Raw genomic sequence first — 11030 nt, 5'->3', positions numbered from 1 at the left:
TCACTGATGGGGTGTCAAGTGACGATGACTGATGGGGTGACAGGTGACGATGACTGATGGGGTGACAGGTGACGGTGATTGATGGGGTGACAGGTGACGGGCGATGGTCACTGATGGGTGACAGGTGACGGGCGATGGTGCACGGCGGTACTGATGGCAGTCTCTGGTGACCGGTGAACTTTAGGCTATGTTCACATGTGAGCGTAGCGATCACGGGCAGAATCACTGCGATTCTGCCCGTGATCCAGAAATCATTGCAAATTGCGGGGCGCCTGTGCGTTGCCCGTGATTTGCAATAGCACCCCAAACGCTGTGCGATGTTGCCGCCATTTCCGCCTGCCGAATCGCGGTAACATCGCGCAAACAACGCATGACGCTCCAAAGAAACTCTTGTACCTTTTTTGGGCGTCATGCGATGTTTGCGCGATGTTACCGCGATTCGGCAGGCGGAAATGGCGGCAACATCGCACAGCGTTTGGGGTGCTATTGCAAATCAGGGGCAACGCACAGGCGTCCCGCGATTTGCAATGATTTCCGGATCGCGGGCAGAATCGCAGTGATTCTGCCCGCGATCGCTGCGCTCACATGTGAACGTTATGGGTGTCAATTTCTGGGCACTGATGAGGTGACTGTTGGGTGACAGGTGACATTGGGGGGGGGGCTGAGGACTGTGTGGGGACCTTTATTAGTGTGATTTTTACTTTGTGACATGTGTACAGAGCAGTAACTCACTATTTCTAGCTTTTCTCCCCTCATACTGGAAACTTTGTGAGGAGAGAAGAGCTAGTAACACTGAGTTACTGCTCTTTGTTTACATTTTGTGATCGGCTGTGAATGGATTCACAGCCGATCACATAGTAAACAGTCACTGTCAGTGACTGTTTACTACCGCCGGTGACAGCTGTGTTCCTAGGGAACACAGTGCCACCGACACGACCGCGCTGCGCGCTCCCGATCGCGCATGCGCGGTCATCTGGTGGGCGCCTTCATTGTGATCGGCTGTGTCATTGGAACACAGCCGATCACATGGGAAACAGCCACGCCCTTTGGCTGTTTCCCCCCTGCCGGTGACGGGGGTGTCCCGGGGACACCCCGACACCGGCAGTGCAGGGCGGCGCGCACGCGATCGCGCGCCTGCCCTGCTTAAAGTGCCGCCGTCATATGACGGCGGCCCAGGATAATGGTCGCTCCGCTCCGCCGTCATATGACGGCGGGCGGGCGGCAAGCGGTTAATCAAGATTCACCTATAAGCTGCTGAGCTGGTCTCTAATGCCTCGTACACACGCAACGATTATCGGCCGACCGATCGTCTGACTTTTGTCCAGAGTTGTGTTTTGTTGGTTGGAATGTGCCTAGACTGCACACGAATTTTCTCGGCCAACAAAAATCAACTTCAGAAGTGATGTCATGTGCTGGTTTACTTTCCGTGTGTTTTTTCTTCTCTGAGCATGCCCAGTCTTGCTCATCAGATTTTTGTCTGCCGAAATCTGTACTGTCTGACGGAAAATCGGCCATTGTGTTGACGGCCAACAAAAATTTTATAGCCTGCACACCAGATTTTTTTTCGGCCGAAAAGTCGGAGTCGGTTGTCGAAAGCATCATACTAACAAGCCGAAAATCGGCCGATCGGACGTTGGCCAAAAATTCCCGGACAATAATCGATGCGTGTGTACGAGGCTTAACATGCAGCTATCTGTATGGGCAGCTCCTCAGCTCTTTTGGAGGCCATTCCCAGATCCCTGTGAACTAGGGGATTGTGGGGCTAGCTAGGAATGTGTCCTTCTGGCACTAGGCTCTGCCTTGTGGCACATTCCAGACTGTGTTAGGTAGTTGCAGAGAGCTATCAGAGTCCAGAACTGAGGAACAGCTCTGGGTTTGTCCATACCCTTGAAGGATCACTTTGTGAGCACGCTGTATGGACTGAGCACAAGGAGATCCTTTTCACCATTTTTATACATTTTACATCCCCTTTCTTCTGAAGGGATTAACACAGAGAGAGTGCTGACATCATCCACTGAGTGGATGTACATGTTACACATGCTCCATGCTTTCTTTCTTGCCATCATGCACAAAGGAAGCACCAGCTTCTGCATGTGAGCAGGGAGGGATTTTTTCTTATTTATTTAACTTTTTATTTTTACACTAAGTGTCCATTCACACTGGTACGACTTGTCAGGCGACTTGGTCAGCCTGACAAGTCATGCACCGTCGCTCCCATAGTGTAGTACAGGACCGGTTCTAATAGGAGCGACACAAGTCACTCCGACTTAGAAAAAGGGTCCTGTACTACTTCGGGGCGACCTGGAGGCGACTTGCATAGACATTCATTTTATGAAGTCCATGCAAGTCGCGCCAAAGTCGCGCTGCACGCGACTTCACAGGTCGCCCCCTAAGTCGGAGCGACGCAGTGTGAACCGGCTCTGACCCTTTATTATTATTATTATTTTTTTTTAATCACTTCTATTCCTATTACAAGGAATGTTAACATCCCCTGTAATATAAATAAGCATGACAGGTCCTCTTTATTAAGAGATCTGGGGACAAAGACCCCAGATCTCACAATTACCCTTAAATAGCAAAAGAAAAAAAAATTTACACTTTGACTTAAAAAAACAAAACAAATCATGTCTTTAAGCCCAAGAACCGGATGTGACCTTGGAGGTCGCTTCCAGTCCTCCAAGGGCATAGTGCCAAGTGGGGGGCCACCTCTCCCGCTCCCTATAAAAGTGATCCTTTGGCGAATACACAGATGGGATCACCTAATGGAAAAAACAAAAATGGGGTTTTGGCAGCTAGCTGCTGCCATAACACCGGTATTTAGCGCCAAACTCATGACGCACGTTCTCAGTTAGGCGGTTGGCAAGTGGCTAGACTTTTTCAGGGTACTATAAGCCGGCAAACATTACTAGAATTTAGCTAGAAATGTTTCATATTAGGAACATTTATTTCCTTTTTTTTTTTTTATTTAATAATTTTTTTATTGAAAAGAAAAATAAGGATTTTCCAACAAGAAGAACGAGAGAATAAGAAAAAAATTAAAAAATTTGAAAAACTCAAAAGATTCCAAACAAAACAATAAATGTAAAATATAGCCATATTAGCATAACATGGTGTAGTGTGTGACTATATATCATTATTCAAACAATAAGTAATTTTGCCGTATTGGCATAACATATTGCAACCTATTAACGTATGTCATTATTCAAATTACAAATGGAATAGCCATATCTAAGATATGTGACATATTTGGATCAAACTATCACACTGAACTTCTATATGATCATAACGGGAAAAAAAAAAAAAAAACAGAAAGAGGGGTAGGGAAAGGAAGAAAAGGGAAGGTATCATCCGGAGACCTCCGTGGACTTCTTAAGTCAAAGTATTTGTATTAGATGACATAGTTTCGATATATTCCGATGAACATGTAAAGGAGAGCCAACCAGCCCATCTTTTAAGGTATGTATGAGCTTGATCTTTTAAAGTTAGAGAAAGATCCTCCATCCGAGCTGCATGTGCGACTCGTTCTAACCACATTTGGACAGTAGTGATAGTGGGTTTTTTCCTTAGTTTAGGGATTAGGGATTTCGCCGCATCTAATAGATGAGGGGTAATAGATCGCTTATACCTTGCCACTGGTTCTCCTGAGCAATGGAACAGGACCACCCAGGGATCATCCAACACTGGATACCCCTGGATGGCGTTGATTCAATGCAACACAGAGGACCAGTATGGGCGCAGAACCGGGCATGACCACCACATATGGGCATGAGAAGCTTCTTCTCCGCATCCTCTCCAACAGAGAGCCGAGTAGTCTGGGAACATTGACCGCAACTTTCTAGGAGAGTAATGCCATCTAGACAACAGTTTATAGTTTAGTTCTGAAGATTGTGTAGAAATAGAAGAAGTATGTACTAGCTGTAATATCTGTTTACGTTGTTGATCAGTTAACCACTTTCATACAGAGCAGTTACACCCCCTTCCTGCCCAGACCAATTTTCAGCTTTCAGTGCTCTCACATGATACATTGACATTGAATGATAATTACTCAGTCATACAACGCTGTACCCAATCAATTTTTTTATCATTTTTTTTCACACAAATAGAGCTTTCTTTTTGTAGTATTTAATCACCACTGGGTTTTTTTATTTTTTGCAATATAAGTGAAAAAAGAGTGAAAATTTTGAAAAAAAAACACATTTTGTTTTAGTTTCTATTACAAAATTTTGCAAATAAGTAATTTTTTTTTCATAAATTTGGGCCAAAATTTATACTTCTACATATCTTTGGTAAAAATAACCCAAATTAGCGGTTATTATTTAGTCTGTGTGAAAGTTATAGAGTCTACAAGCTATGGTGCCAATCATTGAAAATTGATCACACCTGATGTACCGACGGCCTATCTAATTTCTTGAGGCCCTGAAATGTCAGGACAGTACAAATACCCCCCAAATGACCCCTTTTTGGAAAGTAGACATTCCAGGGTATTTAGTAAGAGGCATGGTGAGTTTTTTGAAGTTGTAATTTTTTCCAACAATTTTTGGGAAAATGAAGAAATAATTTTTATTTATTTTTTATTTTTTATATACAAAATTATCATAATAACAAGTTATTTCTCACACACAGTATATGCATACTTGCAATTACACCCCAAAATACATTCTGCTACTCCTCCTGGGTATGGCGATACCAAATATGTGAGACTTTCACACAGCCTGGCCACATACGGAGGCCCTACATGCAAGGAACACCGTCAGGTGTTCTAGGAGCATAAATTACACATATAATTTCCTAACGACCTATCACACTTTTGAAGGCCCTGGAGCACCAGGACAATGGAATTACCCACAAAATGACCCCATTTTGGAAAGCAAACACCCCAAAGTAAATTCTATGAGGCATAATGAGTCTTTTGAACATGTTATTTTTTTCCAAAAGTTTTTGGAAAATGTGGAAAGAAAATGAAAACACATTTCTTTTTTTTAAACAAAGTTGTCAATTTATAGGATATTTCTAACACATAGCATGTACATAGCAAAAATGACACCCCAAAATACATTCTGTTACTCCTCCTGAGTATGGCGAAACCACATGTGTGGGACTTTGTCACAGCATAGCCACATACAGAGGCCCAACATGCAAGGAGCACCGTCAGGTGTTCTAGGAGCATAAATTACACATATAATTTCATTACAACCAATCACACTTTTGAAGGCCCTGGAACCCAAGGACAATGGAAACCCCCACAAAATGACCCCATTTTGGAAAGCAAACACCCCAACACACAATCTAGGAGGCATGGGCTGCAGACAGGTACTCAGGTACACTGATCAGCTTCAGAAAGGTACTCGGGTACTCTGATGAGCTTCAGAGAGGTACTTGGGTATTCTGATGGGCTAGAGACAGGTACTTGGGTAATCTGATGGGGTGCGGATAGGTACTCGGGCACTCTGGGCTGGAGACAGGTACTCTAAAGACAGGTACTCGGGTACTTCGATGATAGGTACTCGGGTACTCCGATGACAGGTACTCAAAGTACCCGAGTACCTGTCATCAGAATGTCATCAGAATACCCGAGTACCTGTCATCGGAGTACCCAAGTACCTGTCACCAGCCCATCAGAGTACCCAAGTACCTGTCACCAGCCCATCAGAGTACCCAAGTACCTGTCATCAGAGTACCCAAGTACCTATCATCAGAGTACCCAAGTACCTATCATCAGAGTACCCGAATACCTGTCACCAGCCCATCAGAGTACCCGAGTACCTGTCGGTGACAGGTACTCGGGTACTCTGATGACAGGTACTTGGGTACTCTGATGACAGGTACTCGGGCACTCCGATGACAGGTACTCAAAGTACCTGTCATCAGAGTACCCGAGTACCCAAGTACCTGTCATCAGAGTACCCAAGTACCTGTCATCAGAGTACCCGAATACCTGTCACCAGCCCATCAGAGTACCCGAGTACCTGTCACCAACCCATCAGAGTACCCGAGTACCTTTCATCAGAGTACCTGATGGGCTGGTGACAGGTACTTGGGTACTCTGATGGGCTGGTGACCGGTATTTTGATGGGCTAGTGACAGGTACTTTGATTGGCTAGTGACAGGTACTCTTTATTGGGGGGGCAATCAGTGTGTTTTGGGGTGCACTATGATCAGTAACTAGCTGTTACTACAATATCCTCCTCACACAGGATCAGTGTGTGAGGAGGAGAACACCGAAACAGCTAGTTACCGTGTTCTCTGTTGACATTCTGTGACCGACTGTGATTGGACACAGCCATTGCATTGGCTGTTTACCTTGATCAGGGATGGGCTCAGTCCGAGGGACGAGCCTCATCCCTGATCTCCGCGCTGCGCACCCCTGGGGGCGCGCAGTAGCGGGCGGACGTCATATGACGGCTGCCCGGATCGCGGGGGCCCTTCCTGCCAGCATCATTTTACTATGGCCCGGTATGGAAGTGGTTAAAGGGAGGTCTAGGTCCTGCTCCCATTTCAATAAAAATGGGCTACCTGATGTCTTCTCAATTTTTATTAATGCTTTAAACAAGTCAGATAAGCTGCCTTTGGGTGTTTGTGATCTTGACAGGATCTCTTCAATAGGATTCAACTCTGCCAATGAGCAACTAGGCTTAGGTAAAGCATGAACAAATCCAAATATTTGTCTATATTGCCATTTAATCATTGTGGTTGTTGTTGATGAATTGGGGTTCAATTCTGAAAGGGATAACATTCCTCTGGCCGAAGTGACATGATGCAGTGTAGGCGGGAAAATAGGGAGCCACTTACCAAAAGCAGTGTCCATGTTCCCTGGTAGAAAGTAAGAATGGCCTAATTGGGGCATCAGAGGAGAATTATGGGGCCAGTGGTTACGCTTATGTATGGAGTCCCATATGGCATACGTAGAGGCAGTTAGGGGAGAAATATCTCCAAAGTGTGGTCTGTGTTGACGTGGTATCCACACCTGTGTATATAAAGTAGTATGGTACATATCCGACTCTAGTTGAACCCAAAGTTTGGTATCCTTATGTTGTTTTCAATCTATCACTCGGAGAAGTACTGCTGCCTCATAGTATTTTTTAAAATCGGGGAGAGCTAAGCCTCCCGCCTTTTTAGGTCTAACCAATTGGCGTTGAGCAATTCGAGGATGTCTACAATGCCATACGTACTTGCCAACCAAAGCTGTCAATTTTTTAAAGAATCCCGTAGGGACCAAAAAAGGTATCATTTGGAACATGAATAATAATCTAGGCAGAATATTCATTTTAATAGCATTAATTCTGCTCAACCATGAATGAGCCAGGGAGGACCACCTTCTCAAATCTGGATGAATATTGTTCAACATGGGCATATAATTCTCACGGAAAAGACGACTAGGGAATGCAGTAAGGCGTATTCCCAAATACTGTAAGGAGCGTTTTTGCCACACAAAAGGAAAAGATGGCTCTAGGGAGGCAACAAGTTTGGGAGAAATAGATACATTTAAGATCTCAGATTATGACAAATTTATTTTAAAATTTGAAAGAGCACCATATGCATTAAATTCTGACATCAAGTTAGGAAGTGTTATCATAGGTTGTTGAACATAAAACTAAACATCGTCCGCATATGTGGCATATTTGTGTTCATACCGACCTACTTGAATACCATTAATATTAGGGTTTAACCTAATCTTAGAAAGAAAGGGTTCCATGAACAAAACAAATAAAAGGGGGGGGGGGGAAGAGGGCAACCCTGTTGAGTGCCATTATAGAGAGTGAAGGAATCGCTTAGTGTACCATTCACTCGTAGTTGCGCCGTTGGTGTATCATACATACTTTTAATTCTATCCATCATCCGAGGGCCAATTCACAGGGAGGACAGGGTCTCCATAAGGAAGACCCAGTCCACCCTGTCAAACGCTTTTTCGGCGTCAGTAGAGAGTAACAGGGTGGGTTCTGCAGTGTGTCTGGCATAAGAAACCAGAGACAATGTACGAAGGGAATTATTCCTTGCCTCTCGGCCTGGGATAAAGCCCGTCTGGTCTTTCGAGATCCATTGCGGGATCAGTGGAAGCAGTCTGTTTGCAAGAGCCTTTGCATATAGCTTCAAGTCAGTATTCAGTAATGAAATCGGTCGAAAGCTACTACATAAACACAGGTCTTTCCCAGGTTTGGGGAGGATCGTGATATGGGCGTGTAGGGTTTCGGGACGTAAATGGCCACCTTGGGAGGACAGAGCAATATATGCTTGTAGATGTGGTAGCAATTGGTCCTGGAAGCTTCGATAGTATTTAATCGAAAAGCCGCCCAGGCCTGGTGCTTTTCCTGACTTCATGGAATCTAATGCATATTTAAGTTCATCTATTGTGACCTCCTCCTCTAAACTTGCCAATGAGGCACTGGGAAGAGAAGGGAGTTGTGCAGTTGCGAAATATTCACTGATTTTTTGCCTACATTCTTGAGTATCGTTAGAGATGGAATGGACCTGATACAATTGTTGATAGAATTTACGAAATTCTTTAGCTATAGATGTGGTATCATGAACTATCAAATTCCCTGCCGTCTTAATTTTAGAAATTAATGTGGAAGATTTTTGTTTGCATAGGGAACGGGCTCCATATTGGAGACAAAAAAAGAGCGTCAACTCATCCATCAGCCGCTTTCTATCCCCCGGGTCGTCAAGAAGTATCTCATTTAACCTCCAGTTTGTTGTTTTTAACCGGTAGGGAAGGGATCTTTAAAATCAAGCAAACAGGTACGTGATCCGACAGCGTCATTTCTGCTATATTAACCCTGTTAATTAACTCTAGATGATAAAAAACCTTTTGCCACACCTTTATCCTTGGGAATGTCCGAGGATTCATAGTACCATACAGTGAAAGATGGCGAATAGAGTTTGATTTATGAAGTATATTACATAGTTGTTGAGGTTGAATAAAGACAATAGTCCATCCAGTTCAAGCTGTGTAGGTGTGTGTGGTCGTTAATCATCTCTCATACCCCTGAATGTTTTTCTCCTTGAGATGTACGTCTAAAAGTCTTTTGAAAGCCACCATACTTCCCGCAGAAACCACCTCTTGTGGTAGAGAATTCCACAATCTTGTAGCCCTAACAGTAAAGAACAACCCACGTTGCCTGAGGTTAAAACGCTTCTCCTCCAGTCGCATTGTATGCCCCCGAGTCCTCATGCAATCCTTTCGACTGAATAACGGAATTTTTGTAAAATCTTACCGTAAAATTCCTTTCTCTGAGTCCTCCGACAGTCGCCGCCCCTTCATAATCTTCACCAATGGGTATTGACCTTTGCTCCGTAGGAGTAGCTAGGCAACAAGATTTGTTAATATAAAAGCTTTTAGCATATCACACCCCTAGGGGGCGGTCCCCTCAGTCAATACCTCCCTGCTTCCAGCATCCTCAACTCAGTTTGGTAGCATAGCAGTAGAGTACATAAACAAAAACCCCAAAAGAGGGGCGCGGACGGCGACTGTCGGAGGACTCAGAGAAAGGAATTTTACGGTAAGATTTTACAAAAATTCAGTTTTCTCTTACGTCCTCCGACAGTCGCCGCCCCTTCATAATCTTCACCAATGGGACGTCCCAGAGCAGTGTAGACATGAGGGGTGGGAAACGCAGCCGCGCACAAAGCAACGCAGTACCCACATCAGAGACAGGAACCTTACCAAAGTAAGAGAACCAACTGGGCAACAGGATAACGTGCTCAACAGGAGCAACAACCCAGGAAAGAACAAGTAACCCAGGGGTAAGACACCCCAACAGCCAAGGGCCCAAAAACAAGGGTCCCTAAGGCACCGCCGCACTAAGAACCTTACGGCCAAAGGAAGCATCAGCCGATGCCAGGACACCCACTTTGTAAAAAGTTGGAGAAGGTGTGAACGGACGACCAAGTCGCCACCTTACACACCTGGGCCACAATAGCCCGATGATGACAGGCCCAAGACGCACTCAGAGATCTGGTAGAGTGCGCCTACACAGGGAAGGGAGGAACCTTCCCCTTCAAAGCATAGGCATCCTCAATGGTCTGTCTGATCCAAATGGCGATGGTCGCAGCCGACACCGCCATGTCCTTCCGAGGTCCCTCAGGAAGGACGAATAGGGAATCCGACTTGCGAAAGGATTCAGTCGATGACAGATAAACCCTGATCGCCCGAACAACATCCAAGGAATGCAAGGCAACTCCCTTCGGATGCTTAGGCTTTGCGCAAAGCGAAGGCAAGACAATGGCCTCATTAAGGTGAAACTCCGAGATCCTCTTCGGAAGAAAGGAAGGGTTAGGTCGAAGGACCACCTCATCCAAGTGAATCACCAAGTAGGGAGAGCTGCAGGACAAAGGCGCCAGCTCCGACACCCTGCGAGCCGAAGTGATCGCCACCAAAAAAGCAACCTTTTTGAACAGAGACAACGAGATCTCCCTGATCTTTTCAAAAGGAGCCTGTTGCAACACGGACAGAACAAGGTTCAAGTCCCATGGAGGCAAAGGTTCCCTCCTAGGAGGGACCAAATGTCGCACCCCCTGAACAAAAGGTGCGAATCAACGAATTAGACGCCACCGGGCGTTGGACAAGGATGGCCAGCGCAGAAATCTGACCCTTAATCGTGACCAGCGCCAAACACTGGTCCACACCAGATTGGAGGAAAGCCAACACTCTCGACACCGAGTATGAGCGAGGGGAATACCCCCTGGACTCACACCAGGCAAACTACGCTTTCCAAGTACGGTAGTAAATTTTTCCTGAAGAGGCTTTTCTAGCCTTAATCAAGGTGGGAATGACCTCAGGGGAGAGACCCCTATCCCTCTGGACCTGGCTTTCAACATCCAGGCCGTTAAAGCCAGCGACTGTAAGGCAGGATGGAATATCGGCCCTTGAGACAGAAGGCCGTCTCGAAGCGGCAGACGCCACGGAGCGTCGACTGCCAGATTTACGAGGTCTGCGTACCAAGACCGCGAGGCCAGTCCGGGGCCACAAGAAACACCGTGTGTGGTTCCGAGGCTAACCTGCGAAGGAACCTGGACAACAGCTGAATCGGAGG

Source organism: Pelophylax lessonae (assembly GCF_965119305.1).
Source record: "Pelophylax lessonae genome assembly, chromosome: 6".
Taxonomy (NCBI): Eukaryota; Metazoa; Chordata; class Amphibia; order Anura; family Ranidae; genus Pelophylax; species Pelophylax lessonae.
Note: the sequence above shows the minus strand (reverse complement) of the source record.